General features: G+C 38.7%; 1 protein-coding gene across 3 annotated transcripts in view; it reads left to right on the forward strand.

The window, feature by feature from the left end:
- Window positions 1-27727, forward strand: part of lrfn1 (leucine rich repeat and fibronectin type III domain containing 1) — a 249013-nt gene that overhangs the window by 156331 nt on the left and 64955 nt on the right. The window contains exons 3-4 of one of the 3 annotated variants that reach the window (XR_003692168.1): window positions 14069-14262; window positions 14383-15014. The gene's annotated coding sequence lies outside the window, so the exon portion shown is untranslated. Of the gene's footprint in view, window positions 1-14068; window positions 14263-14382; window positions 15015-27727 lie in introns of those variants that run through there. The other 2 variants (XM_028573097.1, XM_028573096.1) reach the window with 2 other exon arrangements.

The following is a 27727-nucleotide window of genomic DNA, read 5'->3' on the forward strand; positions in this document are numbered from 1 at the left end:
TGTTCTGAACTGGACCCAGCTTTACATTTTAAGGACAACTTAAAATATAAATCAGTACGTGATTGTTTTGCTCTCCTCAGAATCCTAATGTAAGATGGAAGAACTTTAAAGGGTTAAACATCTGTCTTGAAAATTCACAAAGAAAGCTCACCGTTAATGTGTGGCAGGAGGTCTGTTTGTTTATACACATAGCGCCAAAGAAACTGGATAACTGTCAAAAAACTAATCGGTTATTGTCTTTTCATGAATCCCTGCAGTAAACAGTGAGCTTCTGTGGCCTTTCTAGCATTTTCCAATTTATCTTAATGGAAATCTGCAGCTTTTTGCAGTTAAGACACAGCGAGGCTTGAGCTGCATCTGTATTGAGTCCAACATGAATGAATAGATGAATAGCAAATACATTAGGTTGTATAACACATCCATAGAGTAGGGAGGAGAGAATTCAAGATGCTTTAAAATGGTAACCGCAACAAACAGGGCCTCCGTGTGCCTTGTCTGCCCATCATATTCACCAGCACATTACTTATCACTGATGCCTTTTTTTTTTTATCCCAATGCACAAAACGAATTGGGCGTCTATGGTGGCTAATTCTGATTCATGGAATTGAGAGAGCTGTGTTAAGGATTTTAGGCATTAAAGAGTTGTCTTTTTTTATGGGATTATCTGCGAAGGAGGAAGTCAGTATTCACACAGAGCTGACTGGCACGACAAGATCAGCTTCCATCCAAGTAGAACACTTCTTCAGGCATGCAAAGCATGCAGACTTAAGTCACATAATCCCTTTCAATATTAGCAAGGATGTCAATACGCTGACATGAATGGATGGGATACAACAGTTTTGCAGGCCTACTGTTGTGTCCAAGCACAGTGTTTGCAGTAGCAGCTGGCAGGTTGCTATTATTAGCCACTGCAGTGATATAAATGTTAGTGTAGATCCAGTTTGATGACAAAACATATTTAAACCGTTGGTGAAATGCTGTCCTGTCTAATAAAATAGCATGAAGAGGATTTCAGGCAGCATTGGTTTTATTCTTTGCAACCTAACATTGTGGCATTTATGGGGCCTGCAGATTTTGAAGTAAATAACTGGACACACAAAGCTAACACTCAAGCACGTCTCTGGGGCTAAACAAACATTGACGCTCTGCACATTTGGAGTCCAAATAAGACTGTGGCTGTGGATCATAACAGGGCTTTTCTGGTGTTTTGTGGAATGACTGCTTTGTCAGTGTGACTAAGCCATGCTGTCCAAGTCCAGCTAACCATGACTGTCTGAGAGAGCTATAAAAACAATCGCTTTTCAAAGCCAGTGTCTGCAGGCACAATGTTGACGTTACACATTCAGATGTTGCTAAATGTTGAAAATGGCAATGTCTTTGCTTCCTTTTCACACTGCCGAGCATTTGAAATCCTGCACTGAACATATTGGAAATGGCATTTAGTGTTGAACGCAACATATTTCAGGATGTTATCATTATATGAGATCCTATCAGTATTTGCTGCTAAAGCCCAGTTTCCTCATGCAACTCATTCAAGTTTTGTATCTTATCTCACCTTACCTTATCATGGACTACTAGAATCTGGACATTTTTAAAGATTACATTAATCAGATGAAGGTTTTAAATTCTTCAATGTGATAAATGTGATAAAAAGTAGAATGGAACGATTGAATGTGGACGTCATGTATGTATATATGCATGTATTTTGTATGCATATTACTGACTCTTAATCCTATACCAATATATCTGGGGTGAAAGCTTATCAGTAGGGTTGTGATCAGTTCAATTCCAGTTCAAATTAAATGTTATAAACTAAAGCAGTGAACAGAAAACTAAATGTAATTATAATTTGAATTAAACAAGCTACTGTAGATTAAGAATAAAAATGTTGTGTGATCTTATGAGCTGAACTTAAAATGTGTTTATCTTTTTATGAACTGTAATATGTTCCAGTATGTTGGGACAAATTGACAATGATAGAAAATAAACTTAAAATGAAGCTATGTTCTAGGAAAACTGCCTTTTATGGCCTCATGCTTTAATACGAAGGGATCTGTTATTAGTTCAGTCTACAGTCCATTTGATAACAATTTGCTATTTGAACACGGTTTGCTGTGCTCGGGATGTTTTGAAAATTGCACTATATCCTCATTCCCATCATTAGATAGGTGGTAATAAGCTGTGGGCCCATAAATGACACATTTGGGTTTAAAATGATCTTCAAAATGCCGTTAACTTAGCCTCTACAGCATACTTAAAGCAAATCTTTTCACTGTCCATTTTCAACCCTGACAGTGCTATAAGCCGTCTCTCATCAGACTTGCTCACTTGTGTTAGATCTCTTTTTTTAAACTCAGTGGGTACATCTAAGATGAAATGGTTAGTTAGTCAGTGCAATGACTGCCTGTACTGTATGTAGCAGGATTTAATATGTGAGTTTTTTTATCGCGTCTTCATGGCAGCAACAAGGCAAAGCCAGGCTATGGCTTCTCCAAGCATTGTTTCTATGCATTGAAATGTCAGTAGCAAAAGACATGCTGCTCCATTTCAGTGCTGGTGTAAATGCAGGCAGAGCAATGATAGTTCCCATTTCATGTATGTGCCTTTTGTGGTACTTTTGTGACACGGATCAAGCTTGATTGCGCCATGGTAGGTAAAGGCCGCATGATTTTCCCGAACAGCTGTTTTAAATCGTTGGTGCCAAGGAGATATGATGAAAAGAACCCTCTTATAAAAAAGTGGTTCTTTAGGCTGTTTATGCAGATCATGGATTGCAGAATTACCCATTTTGGCATAAAATTGAGGATGCATTAGGGCTGGGCATTATGTCGATATTATATCAATATCGTGACACAAGTTTATATATTGTCTTAGATTTTGGATATCATATCATAATATGGCATAAGTGTTGTCTTTTCCTGGTTTTTAAAGGCTGCATTACAGTAAAGTGGTGTGATTTTCTGAATTTACCAGACTGTTCTAGTATGTATAGTATAGTAGTATGAGTATTTATCAAAAGTCTCATTGTGTAAATATTTTGTGAAAACAACAATAGTCGACCCTACAGTATCCATATCGAGGTGTTTGGTCCACAATATTGTGAAATTTTTTTTTTGTCCGTATCGCCCAGCTCTAGGATGCATTTCCTCAGACAACCTCTAAATGTTTAAGCAAGTGCTAGAATATGCCATCGCTTTAGTTGGCGAAGGCACACACACACACACTTTCCCCTCTTTCGCATTTTTCATCTAGTACGTTAAAATAAATTAATCTAAATTCATTAAGATGTTCATCCAAAGCTTATTGTAATTTAAATATATGCAATTATAATGAGTTAATTAATGGTTGATCTTTGCCCATAATTTCATGCAAAACTACATTTAAGATGTATGAGTTTGTGTAGCCATCAGCAGGAATAATACATGTTCCAGTTGTCCTAATTTAAATGTGCTACATGTTTTCAAAGTGAAATAACACAAGTATTCAAATCAATGTGTCACCGGGCTCTACCAAAAAATACTCAAACGTCTGTGTTTTTCGGAACACCAGCAGTCAAATGCATAAATGGGGTTTCACAATCCACAATAATTTAGATTTATAAAACAGGACCAGCTTTATAAATCCGACAAAAATAAGGCACATGCATCTTTTTGTTGACCCATGGCACTGTATGATTAATTGAATGCAATATTGAATCTGGCAACAGACACAAACAATGAACCCCTTTTACTGTCATGCTAGTTACTGAATTTAAAACCAATATAAAACAGTTGAGGCTTCATTGTTTAGTAAATAACTAAATATTCATGAAAAGAATGCTGAATTTCACTGTCCCCTAAAACAGTGGTTCCCAAACGTTTGATGAGATTTTGTGCCAGCATCCCCTAGCTGATAGCATTTTTGCTTTTAGAAGTTTTAGTATAGAAAGTATATAAAACCCATGACCAAAATAGTCATACATGCTGTCATTGTGTTACTTATAGATGAAATTATAGTAGACATTATTATTCCCCTTATTGCTGGGGAGCCCCTGAAACTCCCTCAAGGTCCCGACTTTAGGAACTGCTCCTAAAATATCAATTATGTTTAAACAGGGACACAATGTACCCTTGGAAGAATATTTGCAGCGCTGTATAATCTTATTTAGGGTGCTATTTATTTGTGCTTTGGGCCTTGGCACCTCCTGCACAGGAACAGTTTAGTCAGAGGAGAAGCCAGAGTGGATTCTCCTCGCAGCCCATTAGGAAACAGTCTGCTACTTCTTTTAAAGGGGCAGCTGACATGATCTGGCATTACAGAAGCTTATCCCAACCCTGCCTGCTGATGATACTGTATATATCTTCATCCCTTTTTGTGAAACTGAGTGCAAACATGAGCATACAATGTATACTAGGGGTGGGATTATGCAATTTTGGCGAGTAGACACTCAATGTAATCCTATGTACAAGACAATCTGTGAAGAGCGGCTGTACTCCATGAATTTGAAGTTGCACTTGGATGGCCAAAATCACATGAGATTTGTTGGACTTTGTTTTGCAATTATGCTGACATTTGCACCCAGTTTTACAGAAATAAAACCTCATAGTAAGTAAGTTCCAGTGTATTGAGCAAGTATCAATTCTACAGATACAAAGTGTTGCTCTTAGTGTCAATAGGATCTATACAAAAAAGGGGAAAAAAATAAATTTTGGCTTCAGATCACTGTGTAGGCGCATGAACGCTATTATAAGTCCATGCTTTTTTTGCTTCCCTGCTGCTGTCGTGTGCATGCATGTATCACCTTATTAGTTCAGAATATTCACACAATAAACATTTTTGTTATTAACTATTAAAAGCTTGTGTTGTAACATGCATGTTTGGTGCTAAATGTGCTAAGGATGTAATTACAGTACCTCATAAATCATAGCATGTGACAATAGAAACGGAGTCAGGACAGTGACATTGCGAAGTAGGACGTAGGAAGCCTAGAAGTTGCAAACCCATCCGCCTCGCACACTATCTCTCATACCTACTGATTATTTATGTGCTACTGGTAATGTGCTGAGCATAGCTAAGTGTATAAATAGCAGTACGGACATCATCAGAGACTTCAGCCCACAAGGGGGAAAAGGGGAGGGGAAAGAGCTTACTACCAGAGCATCAGAACATGAGCCACAGAGACAATCCTCCCTGACTCATCAAGAATGGAGGGAAACTCTGATCCCTCGCGTGCTCGTAGTCTGCACGCTGAAGGCCCATGGGTAACCCTGCTGACCCCTGTGGCCACTTGTGCACAACTTTGTGCTTTGCTTATTGCATAATTATTCATATGAGATGACTAAATGCATTATTCAATTACCATGTTGCCCTTGGTTCACTCACTTATATATGTGGGACATGGTTTGTGATAACACGCAGATTTGCAAATGTAACTTCTTTTTTCTTTTTCTTTTTTTTATTAAAAATAGCTGCATACCCAGAGCAATTATTAGAGCGTATATTATTTGATGTGATTCTCTCAGGCAACTAGTGTTAATGCTCAGTGTCACCATGGTTATTGTCTGCATCACGGCGAGATTTCCTTCGTTACATGGGGTCACAATACCCTAGTCATGCTAAATATGATAGTAAAACATCAGCGCAATATTTTTTCCTCATCGTTTTATGTGGCCATTATCTCTGTGTACTCATGTGTTCCAGCTCTCTTCAGTGCAGCCCACAATACAGGCCTCCACTTTGCCTTGGGTTGTTGCCTTTGTCTGGATCTCTCTCATCTCTGGAGGTCACATTGGCCGCCCTGGAGGTACTGGTAATGGTCAGTGTGCCAACTGTGTGGGCAGTCTAAGAGAACCATATGCTTTCTGTTAAATCGCTCTCAGGGGCGGCAGCAGTGTAACATGGCTGTTTGGTTTGGTATCTGATGATGAGAATCACAACATACTTAAAGAGCCATCAGTGAAATTGCCTTTTACTCAGGAGCGGGAGCAATTTTTATGAACATAGTGAAAAGGTAGGTAAGATACTAGCCAATCAGTTACGAGGTACCAAACCCAAACAGCTTATCAAGAGGTAACATCTCGACAGTGGGGAGGTCGCATCATGCCAGAGCATTATTAATTATATCATTTTCGAGATTTCCATTCAAAATTACACACGTTCAAATCTGCACCCGACTGTAATGTTACGGAGGACTTCCTCAATAATCTCAGTATACCCATCTTGTCCCCGGACCTAAGGCTAATTTGGAAGAACATATTACACGGGACGAGATAACCACAGCCATATCCTCCACGCAGGTAAATCCCTGGGCTCTGATGGATTCAATCACAGTTTTGTAAGCTGTTTTTTATTGCAGCTCTAGCCTTACTTATTTTTTTCAGTCTCTTTTGACTGGAGCTTTGCCACCAATGCTAAATTATGCTTGTATCTCCTTGTTGATTAAAAAAGGAAAAGATCCATTGTATCCTATAGGCCAATCTTGCTGTTGAACAACAATATCAACATTTTAGCTATGATCCTAGCCAGCCGGCTAGAGGATGTCCTCCCCGTTGTGATGTCACCTGTCCTAACTTGGTTTATTAAGAACCGCCAATCCTTTTTAAAATGTGTTGCTTATGTAACATACTTTACTCTCCTGTTTAGGCAATTACAGAATGTGTCATCACTCTGGACGCTGAAAAAGCCTTCAATAGAGTTGAGTGGAATTACTTATATGCACTGTCAGAAAAATATGGTTTTTGGCCCAACTTTAATCTCCTGGGTAAAATTATTATATCAGCCACAGTCTTAACAAATAATCAATATTCAAAACCTTTTAGTCTTTATCGGTGAATTGACAAGGCTGCCCTTTGACTCCTCTACTTTTAAGTTGAGCCACTCGTAATCACCTTACCCGACTTCCAAAAATAAATAAAATGACAATAATTCCTCTTTTTTTTCAATGTTTTCCCGTATTTATTCCTAATATAATCATACATCTGGAACAATAAAAAAAAACCTGATTGCGTAACACAAGGCCCAAAAGTGATGGTGGTATGGCCCATTTTTAAATTTTATTTCTTTATTACTTTGAATAAAAAGCCATCAGTGTAGTAGAGCAGGTATTTCTCGCATCCTTTCCTTTCTCAAAATGTGACTTCTTGTTTTGTATTCCAGTGATGGATTCAAGAGAGGGGGATTATACAGACAGAGTAACCCGACCTTACTCACTCTATAGGCTAGCTTCTTGCCACTGTTCATCCAACTGGTTAAGTTCACCATGGCCCAACATTAAATATGTTTCTTTATTTGATTTTTATTGGAGGTTTTATAATAGCAATGCGGGTCCTGTCCTCAGAATGTTTATTTAAGCCTTGGGGCAAGTCAGGCGGCAATAGAGAAGTGGATGTGCGGTGTGCCTAGCATTTTCACACATGGTTTAGACACTGCAAAAGCAAAGGCCCTGTAGCACGTTTTTTTTCACTCTTCATTAACAATTCTAGGGGGTGTTTTGACTGAGAGGTGATAATGTTTCTATGCACACCACTATCACAAACCAAAGACAAACAGGTATTGCAAAATACAAGGAATAGCATGTTTCAGTTTTCAGTATAAAACTGGTTTTGTTGTTGAATGCCCATCTTCAAAAGCACTAAAATATCAGTGAAGTCAACGGAAAGATCCATTTTGTCACTATGTGGAAATAATCCAAGCTTACAGTTCTCCAAACGCCCGCCTCACGCTGTGTGATGAAGCTCCGAGGTCCTGAAACTCTGAACAAATAGCTGTTTGTCCTTGAGGATGGCTGCAAATGAGAAGGCTGGGTTTCTACACTGGGTTTAGAAAAAGCAAATAGGGAAAAGCACAGAACCACCCTGATAGCTGCAGTTTTAGTATCTAATGAATCATAAATCATGTGTAAATCATCAGTCACACACACATATATATATATATATATATATATATATATATATATATATATATATATATATATATATATATATATATATATATATATGTATATATATATATATATGTATATATATATGTATGTATATGTATATATATATATATGTATATGTATGTATGTATATATATATATATATGTATATATATATATATATATATATATATATATATATATATATATATATATATATATATATATATATATATATATATATATATATATATATGTGTGTGTGTGTGTGTGTGTGTGTGAATCTAAAGCTGTGATATTGTTTTATGGCTGAAACTATTTGCTGGTTAATTGATTATTAATAATGAGCAATTTTCATAATCTATTAAATGTTTAAGTCATTCTTCCAAACAAAACTATGAAAAAAAAATGGTTCCTTCTTCTAAACCCGACTGTAATGTTATGGAGGACTTTCCTCAATAATCTCAATATACCCATCTTGTCCCCGGACCTAAGGCTAATTTGGAAGAGACGCACTGTATGATAGTGAAGTGAATGGCTTTGGATTTTGGACTGATGGTCGGATACAACAAGTAATTTGAACATTTCACCTTGGGCTCTGTAAGATTACAGTGGGGGAAATAAGTATTTGACCCCTTGCTGATTTTGCAGGTTTGCCCACTTACAAAGAATGCAAAAATCTACAATTTTAATCATATGTACATTCTAACAGTGAAAGACAGAATCCCAAAGAAAATTCCAGAAAATCACATCATATGAATTTATTAAAATTGATAACCATCTGATGAGGAAAAACAAGTATTTGACCCCCTGGACAAACAGCATGTTAATATTTTGTAGAAAAGCCATTATTGGCCAGCACAGATGTCAAACGGTTTTTATAGTTGGTGACAATGTTTGTGCTCATTTCGGCAGGGATGTTGGCCCACTCCTCCCTGCAGACAGCCTCCAAATCATTCAGGTTCCGAGGTTGTCGCCTGGCAACTCGAATTTTAAGCTCCCTCCAAAGATTTTCAATCGAATTCAGGTCTGGAGACTGGCTAGGCCACTCCAGAACCTTGATGTGCTTCTTCTTCAGCCACTCTTTTATTGCTTTGGCGGTGTGCTTAGGGTCGTTGTCGTGCTGAAACACCCATCCTCGACCCATCTTCAGCTCTCTCACTGAGGGAAGGACATGTCGGTCCAGAATTCCACGATACATGGCCCCGTCCATCCTCCCCCCAATACGATGGAGTTGTCCCGTCCCCTTGGCTGAAAAGCACCCCCAAAGCATGATGTTGCCACCACCATGCTTGACGGTGGGGATGGTGTTCTTTAGGTTGTACTCTGTGTTCTTTGCCCTCCAAACACGACAAGTTGAAAAGTTCTATTTTGGTCTCATCTGACCACATCACCTTCTTCCAGGCCTCTTCTGAGTCGTCCAGGTGGTGAATGGCGAACTTCATGCGGGCCTGTACATGTTTCTTCTTGAGCAGGGGGACCTTGCGTGCGCTGCAGGATTTCAACCCATGACGGCGTAGTGTGTTACCAACCGTTTCTTTTTGTAACTGTGGTCCCAGCTGCCTTCAGTTGATTCATCAGTTCCCCCTTGTGGTTTTGGGATGATTCCTCACCGTTCGCATGATCAGGGACACCCCACGAGGCAAGATCTTGTGTGGAGGCCCAGACCGAGGGAGGTTGGCGGTGGTGTGGTGCTTCTTCCATTTCCTGATAACTGCACCGACAGTTGATCTTTTCTCTCAAGTTGCTTTCCGATTCTCTTGTAGCCCATCCCAGCCTTGTGCAGATCAACAATCTTGTCCCTGATGTCCGTGAGAAAGCTCTTTGGTCTTGCCCATGGTGGTGAAGTTGGATGATGGTTGTTTGGGTGTTGACAGGTGTCTTTTATACAGGTAACGAGGTGAGGCAGGTGTATTTGATGTAGATAATTGGTTCGGATTGGGGCTGTGTCTTAAAGAAAGACTAACTGGCTTGTAGGAGCCAGAATACTTGCTGTTTGTCCAGGGGGTCAAATACTTGTTTTTCCTCATCAGATGGTTATCAATTTTAATAAATTCATATGATGTGATTTTCTGGAATTTTCTTTGGGATTCTGTCTTTCACTGTTAGAATGTACATATGATTAAAATTGTAGATTTTTGCATTCTTTGTAAGTTGGCAAACCTGCAAAATCAGCAAGGGGTCAAATACTTATTTCCCCCACTGTATATTGGACACTTTATAGTCTGAAGTCTGAGGAAGAGCCTGGTTTTCGAAATGTTACACAGCATTGAAGAAAATAGCAAGAAAATAACAGGCAGATTAATTGTTAATGAAAATACTGTTTAGCCCTATATGCTTAAAATTATACCAGGTATGCTTTAAATGCTGCTAGTCCTCTGGTTTAATAATCCTTTAGCATTGGCACAAAAGCAGAAAAGGCTGGAGGCAGTATGTGAGCATAATGACATTCGATGGTTAAAGGATGGATGCTTTTGGAGCAAAATTTTGTTTTTCAGTATGCAACCTTTCCCTTCTCCCCCTGCAAATCACACATCCCACCACCAGCGTTTTTAATTAGTAAACATCAATAACTAAAATGTAGAGAAGAAAATTCTCTCACAAATCTAATCGCTTTGTCACTCAATTGAAGTCTATGTGCTTGCAGCATACATGAATGTGTTTGCTGTGTCCGCGTGGGAGTTTGATGAATAGATGGAGGGGCAGTTAGCATGCAATCACAATATGTAAGATTACAGCTAAAGCGGCAGGAATAGCTCCGATGATATTTACAGTGTGAGTGCATGTGCAGCATGTTCTAGTCACATCCTGAGTGTTGGATGCTTCAGAGAACATGAACCTAAGATGGACATCTCAGTGAAGTGCGATATGCGTGAAATTGTACTTCTTACATCACTGTCTTAGATCAGTCTGAAAGCTGGCCGTTGCACGTTACGTAATGACATATTGAAAGTAAAGGATTTAAGTTGTATTAAAAACGTAACAAAATATCCACACTAAATCATATATCACTGATTCCGTAATAACACCAGCTAAATGTTTGGAATATTACTTATTCTTTTCAATAGTGTATTTATTAAACGCCATTAAACTGTGTGGAACAGTAAGAATAAACATCTTGCACAAGTTACATTTTCCCTCCTTAACCAAACCCCAGGCATCCAGCTGATGTACCATACAAACATAAATAAATAAAACCCACAACACTAAAAATACATAAATAATTAGTAGCAGTAAAATGATATTAGTTGGGAGCAGTTACTCGGAGACGACAGTCTCTGGTTTGTCAAAGAAGGATAGAAAAGGAGGCAGTACTTTGTTGACTGACTTTTGAAGGAAGCAAAATCATTTTTTATCAAGTTTCAAACCTAGCATAACATCCAGTGGGGTTGAGAGGGAGGGGCAGCATCTCTCCATTTGAATAGTAATATAATAGTATAGCTGGTAAAGCCAGTAAAGAAGTGAAGGCCAGCACAGCACACCTTGTTTAGTTTTAGACAAAATCTATTCTATTAGGAAGGTAATGCCAAATCCAGCAGTCAGAGGGTCAGGATCAATGGGGCAAGATTTCCGATAAGGTTTGGAAGACTGATTTCCAAAAATCAGCTAGGCATGTGTACAACCAGAACATTTAAAGAAGAGAGGCAAAGGCACTTTTGCATTTGTTACAGATAGTGCCACCTCACCTCAGGGTTATTTCTAGCCAGCTTTGCTTGGAAATATATCGATATTATATTGATATCGTGATATAAGACTAGATATCGTCTTAGAGTTTGGATATCGTAATATTACACACGTGTTGTCTTTTGCTGGTTTTAAAGGCTGCATTACCATAAATTGATGTCATTTTCTGAACTTACCAGACTGTTGTAACTGTTTATTTATCTTTACCCACTTAGTCATTATATCCACATTACTGGTGATTATATATATAAAATCTCTTTGTGTAAATATTTTGTGAAAGCACCAATAATCAACCCTACAATATCAAGGTATTTGGTCAAAAATATAGTGATATTTGATTTTCTCCATATCGCCCAGCCCTAGTATGATGTACTACTTTGAACTGTATAAGGGTCACAGGTGTATGGTGCCAAGTCCCACATGTCATCTGAAAAATGTAAATCTAGATCACCTAGATCTTAAGGGAGCTCTTGTAGGTAGGAAGTGAGTTGCGAACAAGAAGCTAAAGAAGAAGAAGAGGCATGTCTCTTTTGGATGTAATGGATGGCTTACTGAGCAACCATTGGAGGTTGCTCTCAATACCAGGGTCTTTTGTGATGGGCCCACCTTGTTTACGCTTAGTAGGAGTGGGAGTTGGGGTTGGTAAATATGTCTTGCTTGGTCAAACACCATGTGTTGCTTTGGCTGGGGCTGATTAAAAAAGGACTGTAGAGATCCTGATCAAGATCATTGCTTTGGCAATTAAATCTGACAGTTGTCAGTTGTATTCCTAAAAAGATAAATAAAAAAAAAGGTGGAAAGTGGTCCCCCATCTAAAACAAAAGCTTCAATTAACTGTGATAGCTCCATGTACACCTTGAGTTGTGCACTTGGGAGGGAGAGAATAAATTGTGGCTCCATTGAATTGTTTTAGCCTATGTAGAGTACAGCAGTGGTTAAAATGAGTTCCACGTTTATTTGTATACTCTGGACACGATTTACACCTAACCTGTTTTGTTCGGTTCATCCTGTGAGATTAATGCAACTCAAACCTTGGTGCGCATGAAACCACTGCACCGGAGATGCTTAAACGTAGGTCTTTTTTGCGAGTTGTGTATTATATCGTGAATGTAGCAAGACCCATTTTACAAGAATGTCATTTTAAACACATTTGAAAACATAATAAAGTCAGCGAGAGAAGGCAACAAAATCCCGTAATGTTATTGGGCAGAGGCCTGCTTTTGTCTGCCCCTGTTTAAAATCAAGGACCCATCAGAGAAAAAGTTACTAACAATTTCAAGTCCTAAATCCGCACCAGTTTTTATTGGAAGCTAAATTACATTTGATGGCTTACATTTTTTATTTATGCCCGCCAAATGTAAGATGACTCATAAAAAATATTTGTATTAGTTTTACAAGAAAATAAGAGGAGGAATTTTTTATGTAATATATAAATGCTCTTTTTTTTTTTATAAAAACCTTTATTTGGCATATGTCAAGCGATAGCACCAAAGTTAGCATAGGGACACTATAAGAAAAGTGTATTTTTGATTTTACTACATCTTTAAATAAACTGGATACAAATACAACAATATTTTCCTGCCATGATATGGGCCTGTGATAGCAAATTAGGTGTCTGTCATCTCACTTCCTTCAAGTCATCCATTTGTAAAAAAAAAAAACAGTTAAACACCTTGGCTAATTAAACATAATGTAGTTGCTTGTGTGTGTACCAGCCATATATTAGCTTCAACTCTATGTTCAATGTGGAGCTTGTTGAAGCATTGGACTGCATTTAACTGGGATGTATTTCTGCATTTTTTTTCCCCATTCACATACAGTATAATATATATAAAAAAACCAAAAAACATTATAATCACATACTGTATGGTATGTCTCTGTCATTATATTACATTCATTGGCTTTAATTAACTTGGTATAGTGGATGCATAGTTTTTGTTACTGACGATAATCTAACAATACACTATATAATGAGACCACATTATACAAGGACCCATTACTTACTGTACAGCACAAAGGAAGAGTGCAAAACCTACATATTCTATTCATTGAATTTTTTTATTGCATTTAATAGTTGTGATGAAAAAAAATATATACATATGTGAAAGTAAAAATTGACCACAAGGTAATGGGAGTGCTCCAGTGTATAATCCAAGTTTAATTGTTATACAGGCTAAAGAGCAATATTAGTTATGCGTATAAAGCAGGAAATCATCTGTTAAGAAGGAGGCAGGTAAAATGAAATGTCTGCTTCAATTCCTCCTCTTTTAAATTCCCCTGGAAGAGAGGCTCGGGGCAGAAAAAGATTGTTCCACTGCTTCAGAAATATCAAATCATTTGTATTGAGCCTGGGATGAAATCAAAGATTGAACTATAAATTGAACCTTTTTTCTTTATGATTCTGACACTATTACAACTGGTGCCGTATGGCCCCCAATGTTATTTGTGCTTGCACATTAAGATGTGACCGTTTATTTCTCTCTGCAGACTGCTTTGAAGTGAACCCTGTGAGGAGCATCCAAAACAACACAATATTCTGGTGAGTTCCCAAATTGAAATTAAAACCCTCTTCACATTTCCATAATATTCCAGCACACATAACCCATCCAGAATGTGAACAGAAAGTGATGGGGCAAAGGGAGAGAAGAGAGAGGCTTTGAGCCCATCGATCACTCCACAGGGTCAGTATGTTTGACTCGCCATGCATGCATATTCTCACTACATTAAACACAAAGGCAAACCCTACAGTTTTATATGTATTCTACATCTTGTTCTTTTCCTCCCCTATCTGTCGCATGCAGATGTAACCACATGTTCACATGCAGAGAGAGAGAGAGAGAGAGAGAGAGAGAGAGCTTCCGCAGAGTGACACTGTTAGCTATCCTCTCACATAGGCAGGGTTGGGCTGGCGCCACGGCTGTTTGCCTCATAGCCTGCGCAATGGGAGTCGGCTCCATTATCAGAGCTACTGCTTCGCCACCCTGCAGCAAACCCAGCATCCTCTGCTCCTGCAGATTTAATTTCTTATCTCAATAGGGAAAACAGCCCCTCTGATGAACAGCAGAAAACACCCTGGGCTGCTGTGAACACGGATTGAGAATACATACAATAGATGGTTTGATAAACTTATGAACGGGCATAGCATTCATATTCCTCACAGGAATTTGTGGTTGGTCATAGATCTTCAAGGGAATTTGCTTTATACTGTGGGCTAAATATTTATTCACGAAGGCAAGTTCTCTCTCCACTATTAATCCACTGGTGAAGCAATTATTTACAAGGACACATCAAGCATTGAATGTGTATAATGTGCTGCTGCTGCTGCTGCTGCTGTTGTGTGCTTCACATTCTAGGTATCTAATGTTTGCAGACAGACAAAGGCAGCTCTTCAACTGCTGTACTCTCACCTGACATAAAGTCAGCATGAACAGGTGCCACGTGTGTGCTTCCTTTGTTAAAAGTCTTGCAAGACCACATTATCACCTCTTGAAAAAAGCATGGGTGGGTATTCTTAATGGTTTTTTGTTTTGTTTTTGTTTTTAATGAATGCCTTTGTGCAACAACAAAAAAGAAGACATCCAAGCTGTACCGTGGTGTTACTTTTTCCCCCTGCTATTGTTTTCCCATTTGCTTCATTTTTTGACACCCTCCTACAGTTCTTTCTTGCTCCATTCACTAAGAAGTCCAAAGTCTGTGATGGAAGCGAGATATTTGACTTGTGGTGGCTTTTCCAGCTCTTTACTAACAGCTTCATCAATGTCATGAAAACCCACTACAGTGGTAATTGTGTGTCAACTTTCCCTGGCTCTAAAACAAAAGTTATTATGTGAGCACAAAGAAGGTATGTAACTTAATGTGTATCCTGGCTGAATTAGTTTTCTTGTGTTTAACAGTAATCACCAAGTAGGACTGCACTTACTGATAGTAGTGCTATCTTATCTGTGGTCCAACGCATCAAGAGTGATTTATTACAATCATCTGTAAGGCTTTACAGTCCTTTTTAAGGATTTTAAACATCCTTTTCTGTAAAGCACTTTAAACTCAAACGTATGTTATTGTAATTATAATAAATGTGCAGTGCTGTGTAGTGAAATTAAGTCTTTAATTCAACATTACATGAACAGTACGTGTGTGCTTGTGCAGGAGTAGAAACAAGTAGGAGAAAATCCCAAGACTGCACAGACACCAGATCAAAGCATGTACAGTATGAAAGACAACACCACACGCCAGGCATGGCCACTAAACGTTGCAGATATTGATTCTGATCGTTTTCAGATGGCTGGGGTTTACATAATGTGGCACCGTGACAGCACATTGATTTTCTTTGCTTTGATCTGTCAGTCCTGCAGGATGCTTTTCTGCACAAGAAATCGGCTATATCAGCTACAGTGATTTGGCAATTGGGTAGAAATAGAAAAAAGATGGCAGGGGGTTATAGGGGAGGGTGCAAGAAAAGCGTGATTCACATATAATATGGATGCTAAGGAGAGAACGTCAATCTTCTGGACCCACAACACGCTGCGAAGCCTGGCATCAGCACACACAGCGAGCAATATGATCTCTGGCATTGTTTTAATCCGCTGAAGGATACGTAGAGCCAACGTTTTAATGAAAGTTCACATATGAGGAAATTGTCCAAATTCCAAACAGCAATGAACAGTAAACAACTTTACATGGTCAAATTCAACAAGCCGTATTTATTATATGATTTGTAATATAAAGTCGTTTTTTATTTTGTATATAAAATGTGAGAAGTGGTTGCTAAAATACGAGTCTGTCTTCATCCTTTTTGCTGGCTCCAGGCACTGGTAACGTAACTGCACAAGTAGAACCAAATTTCAAGCGGCCACTGGCTTAACCGCAAGCCTCTGGCTTTTCCGTACATCTACAGCAACATCTCTGTTGGTACAGTTACACACACAGGCCTGAAATAACACACACATATGCTCAGGAGTCAGGCTGCCAAATGATGAGCGTCCAGAGCAGTTGGCGGTTTGGTGCCCTGCTCATGGCCACCTTGGAAGTGCCCAGGAGGTGAACTGGCACCTCTGCTACCAGTCCACTGTCTGTACTTTGGGCTGTACGGGACCTGAACGGGCAACACTCCCACCCCAAACGTCCAGTGTGTCGGATTTAAGGCATTATGTTGGCAGAAATGGAATATTTAACTCTAAAATCGAGGACCCTCAGTGTGTGTGTGATAGATAAGATAAGATATACTTTAATGTCCCTGTAGGAAAATGTGTTCTGGACTCCTGCAGTTCCACAGAAGATAAAATCAAACCTGATATAGAGTAAGACATCACATCACAACATCAAATAGCCTCATACAACAGTTTGCATGAAGCTCAACAACACAAATAACAATTGTTTTTTGTTACCTTACCTTAGAATGTTTCAATTTACATACACAGCGTGTTCTCTTTTACGGGGTCCGCCATGTTACACCGCCATGTTTCTACAGAAGGCCTGACGGACAAAACTAACGCTGTAGATAGGAGAATGCCAAAAATATCGAAATTATTTTTCTTGAATAATGCCATGTTTAATTTGTCAATGGAATCTTTTTCAATGCCAAATCTTACTGTCTCATTATCAGTGAAGACGGGTCGGGTTGAATATCTAGTTCTTAAGATTTATTTGAAACAGATTAAATTAGTTTTTTTTTTAATTAAGCTTTTAGCACATTAGCCACCTAAAGGATTTTAGTGTGCGCTGTTAAACACAAGTTGATGATGTTAATTCTCATCATATTCTTTGAGAAGGTGATTGTGGTTTCTTTTGGTTGGGAACTGAGTGCAGGAAATGAGTTTGACACCTTTGACATCTTATTACATGTGAGGACGAGGTGACAATACTTTCATTAGTTTTCCTGCATAGAATAGAGTGTAACACAGGGCTGATAACTCTCTACACTCTGGTTCATACATTTGTTATTGTCTTCATATGTCCTTGTTAGTGCAAATGTGTCTGCTTTATGGAGTTGTTTTTAATTAGAAAAACCATTAGTGAACTTTGCTACCATAAAGATACACCACAGATCATTGAATATTGTAGCCGATGTGAGTTCAAAAATGACTAAGCAATAAGATATAAGCAATATCCAGACTGATCTCATGAAATGGTGTATGCATGACGTGTTATCAAGATGCATAATCGCTTTTTAGCGTGTTTATCAACGCTGTTTGGCCTCCATTGATTTACATTACCTTGCGACTGCGTGGGAATTGACGCCGTAGGGAGTAGTAGGAAAGGGCAAATTGGTTGGGGTGGTGGATGGGTAAAACACAGGACTTTCACCCAGGAGTGCAGGCTTTGTGTCCCGTGTGTGGCGTTTCCTAAAGCCAACCCCGTTGTTGTTTTCCTAAACCCAACCTGGTTTTCTTTTCCTAATCCCAACCGTTTGTCCGTTTCTTGTTTTCCTAAAACCTGTGTGTGACGTAGTCTCGCGACAACACGTAGCCTCGCGACAACACGCCACGTGGCTTTAGAAAGTGCCACGTGGCGTGTCTGTTTACGCTGTGACGTTGCAGACTGCCGTCCGCTGTATACAGCATAGACATGAACGCGGATAGTTCATAATGCGTACAGATAATATGCCACTTGGCTTAAGAAAGTTGGCGTGCATGTTTACGCAAAGTCGTGATGCCATATTGCAATATCGATAGTGTGTTGAACAGTGTTAAAAAACCTGAAAGGCACATTGCTATGATTCTGCTGTTTATTTGGAGAAATAAAAGTGTAAGGGAAGAAAAAAAGTGAGTCTTCATAGATATACTGACACTCCTGTTGACAAGCATATTGATTAGATTTCATCCTGCTCAAGCTACTAGGATATAAAATGAAGACATTGCTTTTTTTCTTACATTGTCAGAGTTGTCAATTCAGTAGTCAAAACAAATTAAATTAATGACTTATCCTAATCTCAGACACTGTCTCAGACTGCTTGCTGACTGCCGCAGTATGAACAATGTCAAACAAACAAAAAGTGAAAATGCATTTGATGGAAACATAAGATTGCAGCAAAAATAAACAAGTAAATAAATAAATATGTAATTTGATTAGTGCTGATACTTTGGGATGCTGTTAATGCTTATTTAACTGTTTTACTTGCCTTAAGTTTGGCAAAGACTTCATAAAGCATTACCTCAGGTTATAAAACTACAGTGTTTTCTGTATTATTTTTTATTAATAATTAACCAGCCCTAAGCAAAGTATTTTATTAATGATTGATTATAAGCAGCAGTGCAGACTAGGATATGTTTTTGTATTCAAGGGTGAAATAGAGAGTATCACTTTTAACATTCATTACTCTTTATTAAACTGCGTAAGATTTCAGTCCCTGTAGCCTTCTGTGTGTTTTAAAGTAAATTATGTTTTTTCTAATGTTATTATAAAGCAGGAAAAGGCAAAACCAATTGACATGAGTCTAATATCTTGTGAAATTGCAGAGCTCTTGGATTAACCATTTTGCTCCACAAGAACACATTCAGCGTGCTGAAAATATCGAGCATACAAAAGTATAGATCTTTGACTCATTTTGAAATTAGACTCTCTTCATGCAAATAGCTGTTTTGATGTCTTTAGTTGGCATCTGCTGCTTTTCGCAGGGTGCTATAATTAAACGGGAGGAGGCTGCAACCCTTCTTTATTCTGTGTCAGTTTGAGAAATGGCTGTCGCAAAACGCACTGTGTCAAAGCAACGGCTAGATTTCACACACAATGGAATCCATTTTTAGGAGTGTGTGTATCGGAGGATTTGTGAATTAATAGTTAATTACAGCAGCGGCATAGAGCAACCAAAAATCAGTTTGTGGAACATTTGTTCAACAGCATTGCACCACATTTTGTATATCACGGACAAGCATCATATACAGCTGCTTGAAACTCAGGACACGTTACTTGGCTGAAAAACATATTGAACTGTTTTGGTCTCTTCTGCTGGTAATGGCTTAAGTTGTGCTGCCCCCAATTATAGATAAACACATTAGAATGGGCGGTAATAGTCAATGTTAAGTTCAATTTAAAAGGGTTAAAGCACCTCAACTTCTTTCAATTGTTTCCCGACATTTTGAGAGCAGCGCTCCATCACAATCTTTTCGAATTCCAAAAAAAAAAAAAACATATTTTTTTATTTACTCTTCACGTGTCATCACCCAGGTTTACACCCACAGCACATCCCCTGATCTGACAACATCCTCAGGATAACTCTCATATATCATCATTAAAGAGCATGGACCCGGGCACTTTGTCAGAGTTTGCAGTCCAGTAAAAAGGCACAAAAGGGGCAGAACATAGATTTCTTTTGATGAACAACAGATTATGATGGAGAGGTGAGCAAACTTTCCTTTCATTTGCTGCCCACATGTGCAGTGCAACAAGACTTGCCATCTCACACAGCAGCAAATTGCTGTCTGATCCCAAAGGCAAGCAGCGAAATGGGATGTGATCCTCTTGGATCTATGTTAAAAGCAACAGTACAATGCAAATCTCTCCTCATTTTTAAATTGGTACAAAAAGTGAAAACGTGTTTCCTTAAAAGATCAAATAATTATGCTAATGCATCATCACTTTTTATATTTACATACTGTATATGAATTGTTTGTAGTATCATTATATAAAGTATTTATAGACTATCCACATACATTTACATTCCCAAGACAAGCTTGAATACAAGTCTGTATTATCAGAGGATCAGCAGCCTCTTTCAGTCCGACTCCTATGGGTGTAATCTAATGTGAAAATCTTACTTAAAAATTCCCACTGACATCTGTGACTTGAGAGCTGACCCTGAACTGCAGGCTGCTTCCCTCAATTTTAGTTGGCCCACCTCTGAGGGTGGTGTCTCTAAAATTAGAAACCTTACTGACAACCTGTTAGCTCTCAAGTAAGATAGCATGCAGTGGCTTATTTTAATAAACCTGAGCATAAAAAAAGAGATTGTTAAAATTGGAATATTCCTGACAGCTGAGAGTGCTTGGAAATGTCAGTAGAAACAATGTACATCGACACATACAGTGAACATTTTTCTTAATGCAAAGCTACTACATGTATATGTTTATTTCACAAAAATATCCGTTTGTATAGCCTATGTTCATTTATATTTTTATAGGGATTTACCCTGCAGTGCGGCCACCTGCTAAGTAAGTGTTTCTTAACGTTTGCTACAGAGTCTTTTTACAGTACATGACTAAGAATGTGGTCGCTTAAAATGGCAACTAATTAGCAAATTAGTTATGGGGATGTACCTTTACCATTCTTCAGCTGTTGCGGGAAAGTATTACATTTGTCACCTACTGTACTTTTACAGTTTTTTTTGATTGCTTTGATGCAGCAGTCAACTCAAACGCCACATTTTCAAAACAGTTAACACACGGGCCGAAACAGTGGCACTCATGGTCAAAATGACACATTTTGTTTGCAAAAGGCTCCAACCATGCCAAAACAGTTCAAATATGCAACAAAAGCAAATTTTGCCTCCAAGCAACACAACTTGCAAACAAGTGTATGAGCTCTTCCAATCAACCATTACACAGTGGACAACAAAATACAAAATACAGCCCTCAAATTCAGCAATGGTGCACAATCAGTCGTTATAGCCTATTACTGTACGTAGCTTTCATGCCAGTGCCATTTGAATTGGATCCAGAATCATAAATGCTTTAATGCAAATTTTATTGATTCCATTGATTCTTATATTCAAACTTTGGCTGAAAACTGTAAATATTACACAAAATACATGTAAACCAAAATAAAATATAGTATAAGAAATTAAAAAAAATAATATAAAATCTATTACAGTAAAGTATAAAGATCTATTACTGTAGAGTATAAGAAATAGCCACTATTGATAATCAGTCTCATCTGTCTTGACGATGGAGCCACATGGCCTCATCCACATCACATTAAGGCCTGCAGACTGACTGCTAGTTGAAGATTTGTGTGAAGGAGTGTCAAACAGGTGCTTGTGATTTCATACTGATGTAGGTAGTTTCTAATAGTTAGGAACAGATGGTTTCTTTACTCATTTATTTATCAGGGACATCACTCTTTGATTTACATCAATAAAATCAGTAAATGTGTCAGATTTAGGCAAAAAAGCTAATTATCGTATGCAGTCCCTGGGCAGGTTGGTGTTATAAAACAACATCAAAGCACATATATGAGGATACTGCTAAAACAGAACAGACACATGTAACAAGCAGGCCCTTACAACAGTAAACTAAAATAAAAATATTACTGTAGTTTTTTTTTATGACTTACATGATAGTCACAATAATGATATAATAAGTTGTTGTTGCTCGTATCAGTTCGGTTACAAAGCTCTTCTGTCTCTGTTTCCTTGTTTTTTTATTTGTTGTTCTCTTTACTGACCAACAAGGACAACTCAAATAGCAATTTGAGCTTGCAGCCATTCACATGGGCTCTTAGGTTAAAGGTCCCATGACATGGTGCTCTTTGGATGCTTTTATATAGACCTTAGTGGTCCCCTAATACTGTATCTGAAGTCTCTTTCCTGAAATTCAGCCTTGGTGCAGAATTACAGCCACTAGAGCCAGTCCCACAATGAGCTTTCCTTAGGATGTGCCACTTCTGTGTCTGTAGCTATTGAGGAGGAGAGAGGGGGGGCAAGGTGGAGGGTGGGGGTGTGGCCTTGACCAACTGCCACTTTGCTCATTTGAAAGCCATGATGTCTCTCTCTCTCATGGGTGGGCCAAATTCTCTGGGCGGGCAAAGCAGAGCAAGACTCCAGATCGGCCCATCTGAGCTTTCATTTTCTCAAAGGCAGAGCAGGATTCCCAGGGCTCGGTTTACACCTATCACCATTTCTAGCCACTGGGGGACCATAGGCAGGCTGGGGGAACTCATGTTAAAAAACCTCATAAAGTGACATTTTCATACCATGGGACCTTTAAGATCAAAACCACACAGAGACATAATATTTTGCTGTAGACAGAGGAAGGTGTCTCAACAGAAAAAAAGTGGCAGCTTACATACATACATTTTCTTGTATATTTTACTTTACATATATACGTTAAAGCCTATGTTTTTGTTGGAATCACTGCAGAAGAGATAATAAATGTGTGGGTGGAGTTTGGGTAAGAAAAGGCAAACAGACTCTCAGTATGACGTCTCAAACGCGCCATGTTTAACGGTTCCCGCTGTGAGTTTCTCTGAAGAATTGTGTCAGTGAGACCTGGCATCTCTGGAGACAGACGTAGTGGGACATCCCAGGATGGTGCAAGAAGAGAATAGCGAGATTAAGAGCACGCTGAAATGCATATTTCTGCTCTCTGATCTACTCACAAAAATATTTTCATTTTGTAAACGGCTCTTGAAGCACATGCAGCTGCAACCATTACAACTGCATATCAGCGATTTGATAGATCAAATATAACACATTTAAAACCAAATGAAAATGTGGAGCACAAACTTGACAGGGTGAGACAAAGCATAACAGACATTCATAACAGACATCATGTTCCCTTTGTTTGAAATAAACCTCTGATTGTGTAGCACAACAAGAAGAGCTATAAATTATTCAGGTGCTCCCTGATGGCCGCCCATTTATAGCCGCTCACTTGCGTCTGACTAGACGTATTCTCCTGCCATATTCCTCTGTGATCCGCCTGTTTTTAAAATTGCAGCAAAATACATGTGACCTCTGAGTAGGACTCTGCCATCACACTAATGCTTAATTTATTCATTACACTCCGCCAGGATTGGGTATGCGCCGCATAGCCCGTAATCGTAAATACTGTAGAATATCAAAATGAATGTGAAGGGGAAGGAGCACAGAGGATTATTACAGCTATATGTAAATAACAAGGAGAAATATGGCTCCTTCCTCATCACAGTGCAAGCAGAGAAACAGAGAAAGAGGCGGGAGAGGAATAACAGAATGCAGTGGTCATAGATAATAACACCATTTGCTGTATTGAAGCCCATGAAGGACGTCTCTCTCCAGACAGCACAGCATGTCATTTTTTCCCCCACTGCTGTTCCTTCTTTCATGCTGATGTGGGGTTTGCTGTAGTGACTGCCAGGAAAAGGGAAGATGGTTGAATGCCCCCTCTGTGAAGCATGTCTTTAGAGTTTTTAATGGTCACATCTCCACGACTAGCTGTCTATACTGTTTGAGGGCTCAGTCGATTTTTGCAGATGCATGGTCATGACATTGGAACATGGCATGTGACAATAAATTCTTGCAGGATGTCAGGTTGTCCCTGCAGATTTTAAGACTAGATTTCAAGCTATAATCCTTGAGAGTCAAACCTCGTTTTTTTTATACTATTTATGGTGGGGATTTATTATTATTGTAATTCAATAATTACCTCTCTGTGTAGTAGTTTTTATTATAAGTGGCGGAGTCTGCCATTCGTGTGCTGGGGCAATTGTCTACTTGTGCTCAAAAGATTCACCGGAAAACAATGCATGCATGTAATCCAGCCGGACTGTACTCATAAGAAGAATGACCGCATCAGTCGTTTCAGCAAGTGGCCCAAAACGACATCTGTTTACGTTCAAGTGACTTAGCCCGCTAGCAGCTGTTGCCAAGTTGCAGTGCGTTTGCCCCTGTCGGCCACCGTATCAAAGGACTTACATACATAAATTGAGGTCAAGTCCACTCACTATTAAAAAGAGACACTGCCCAAATAAATAGATCAATAACTCCTATCATCACTTTCCTACTTTGATTCTGTCTGATTGTGACATTCTTTCTCCTGAATTCTAAATGAGAAATGAATAATGTGAAAACAAATTATTTTTTTAGAACACCTCTCTGTGTGAAGATTTGAACGGGATAGCCAGTAAATATCGTATTATAGTGAACGTTGAACATGTCTTACTTAAGTTGAAATGACTTCAAGTCTATATAGGAATCAGCATTGTCTCTCCTAACTAAATATGTCTCAAAACTTGTCAGTACATTATGATTGGAGTTTCTTTGTCACAGTTATTGATCATTAGCCACGCACCGTTGGCTGTATTCAGATGAGCATGCGACGCAGGCAGCTTACAGAGCAGAACCAGGTGTCAGCATCAGGGTGGCACTCTGATTAAATTCCCAGTCAGTGCACATGTTCCCCCGTGTCCTCTTCTTTTTGGCAAATAAATTGGAGTGAGTTGACCTTTCATCAGATATGCACAGGAAATTTGAGTGTTTAAGCTTCAAGAACCAGCCATGTTAACTTCAATTAATCAAGTAAATACCATTACAGCAGGTGACAAACGAGATGGTTCACTGCGCCATCCACATATTTTACTCCTCATCACTCCGAGGCATTACTATCTGACACGACACATTTATATGAGCCAGGTCCAGAATGCTGTGTAAACATTTTCTAACATTACTACAAAAGAAAGTCCAAACGTAAAGAAATCAAGCTCAAATGGTTTTCTGAATTGGATTTTCAAACTTGCATGGTCTCCATCACTGATAAAAACATTTACAATAAATTAGAAGAAAATTAAATACTATATAAATAGTCCATCTTACCTCTTTTTTCAAAGCTTTTGAGACAAAGTTAGCAAACTCAAAATTAAACAACTTTTCCAATTTTTGAATATTGTACACCAGCTCTTATCTGTGCAACCGAAGATCTTTGGCTTCTAGATAAGCAAGCATCCACGATACAAAATACTTTAGTAATCCCCTAAGGGGCGAGTCCCACCATACATATAGGACAGGCAACAGGAAAGGCAATAGGAGAAGACATACAACTTTCAAGACAATACAAAATAAGGGGTGAGCACAGCACCGTAATAAATAGTGTAAACATCAATGACTGTAGGCTACTAATATATAAAATCAACATATTACTACCATCCTCAGTACAACCACTATCCTAGTCATCAACATCAGATCAGATTCATCAACATTTACAGTCAGAGATGATGTTCATTAAATAACTTCACCACAGCAGGCACAAAGGACTTCCTAAATCTCTCAGAAGAGCACCTGGGCATAACAAGCCTCTCGCTAAAAGAGCTCTTCAGCTCGCTAAAACATTGTACATTGGGTGATCCTCATTTTGCATAACACTCCTGAGTCAGCTCCCCTACCCATTCTTTGCTCCATGATCACCGCTAATGAGTCATGGGTCAAGACAACAAAAGATCCCGCCCTGCTAATCAGTTTATTGATCTTGTTCCGGTCCTCTGTTTTTAAGGCAGGAATTATTTAAAATAAGGTCAAATAGGAAGATTTAGGATGAAAAAGAAGCTAATTATATACATCATACTTGTCTCAAAGATATATTTTGAGAGGTAAAAATGACAGCCTAAACTCTTTACTAAGTTTCAAATTTAAGGGAAAAGTCAATTAGTATCTGTAGCAAAACTAAGGAAGCTCTACTACAAAATCACCAAATTAGGGGTAAAATGTTCCTGTCTGGCTTTGACTTCAGATATCCAACTGGTCATGATGATGAACCTGAGATGAAATAAAAATTAAGTACTTTCACTGAAGGAAGCAAGACGGAACAGTTCTTACATCTTGATCCGAGAAAAAGATCTGAGTAAAAAACGCTAGATTCTGATGCACAGAGCGAACAGGAATTTCCAGAAAGGCTGCAGATAGTTTTTTTTTCCGTTGAATCTAATTAATAGAGCCGAGTGGGTGGATCTCAGTAATCCTAGATTCATAATCATTAACTCGCAGAAAGTTTGAGATATCACTTTATATCTGCAAGCCAATCATTAAGGTGATTCTGCTGGTGTAATTTGAGAAAGGATTCAGACCTAATAATTTCATTTCAAAGTGGATATGGACATTGTTTTTTTTTATTCCAAACGTTTTTGAACATGTTATCATGGATTTTAAAGACTGGAACTAGTGTGTGTTCGCTGGGAAAATAGATATCCTATTGGCAAATGCTGTGACTGTGTTGTATCATCCAATATTATTACCATGCAGAGATAAGTGAGCCTGAGAGTGCAGACTGAAATACGGTGGAAATCAGTGTGGCCTAAAAAATAGAAGACATGGTTCCAACTGTTGTTAACATTTGGTATTGGTAAACAGTCAAAACTGTATTGCAAACATTTAAAGAGTAATTTAATTGAGGAAGGAGCTAAGATCAATACATGGTAAACGCCTTGCATAGAATACAGTCAAGATGAAGCACTACCTTCAGCAGCAGGAAAATGATCTGTCAGCAAGTTGTGGTCTGAACGGTTTGAAGGCCAGTAACTGTGACATAAACTCTTTTTTTGAGCCTTTCAAGCAGGGTGACCCGGTCTGTAGTGTCAACGGCCTCGCTGAGATAAAAATTGGTTCAAACAGAGCAATCACAAGTACAAACAGCAACACAGGGAGCTCAAGGAAATCCGTCTTTGTACCGTGGACATCTTAAAACCCAATTTAAACTTCTCAGTACATTATTATTCATAGAAGGTAGCAGTTTTGGGAAACTGCTTTTTCTAAAACCTTGGAGAAATATTCAATTCAATTTCAATTTTATTTATAGTATCAAATCATAACAAGAGTTATCTCGAGACACTTTACAGATTAGGTCTAGACCACACTATAATTTACAAAGCCCCAACAATTCTAATAATTCCCCCAAGAGCAAGCAGTGCGACAGTGGGGAGGAAAAACTCCCTATTCGGAAAAAACCTCGGACAGACCCAGGCTCTTGGTAGGCGGTGTCTGACTGTGCCGGTTGGGTAAGTGATGAACAGTGGCGATAATAGTCACATTAAAGATAATGGAACAGTGACTTCAAATGGTAGTCGTAGTAGTTCATGTCATATCAGGGCGCTGCAGGGCGTTACTGTTGTGTTCATGTAATACATAGAATATACATATATACAGCTCTAGTTATGTTATTCAGGATGACTGTTTTACGTAGCACATTGTTAGTTCTATTATTCAGCATGCCTGTGTCACGTTGCACATTTTTGACACTGAGAGGCCACCGTAGGTGTGCGCTGTTTTTTGTGCCTTTGGGTTCCCGGAAATAAAGGAAGAGCGTTGTTGCATTACAAGTTGAGACCAGTCGTTATTTTAGCAACATAACATTGGCGACCAGGATGGCTGATGCCCCGGTTTTCTCTCTGCCACCTCCGGACTGTTTTCTTCCCCTCCCTGGCGAACCTGTCGTTCCTTGGAATCAGTGGAAAACGTCTTTTGAGCTGTAC

The sequence above is a fragment of the Perca flavescens genome, chromosome 3, assembly GCF_004354835.1.
Source record: "Perca flavescens isolate YP-PL-M2 chromosome 3, PFLA_1.0, whole genome shotgun sequence".
Classification (NCBI taxonomy): domain Eukaryota; kingdom Metazoa; phylum Chordata; class Actinopteri; order Perciformes; family Percidae; genus Perca; species Perca flavescens.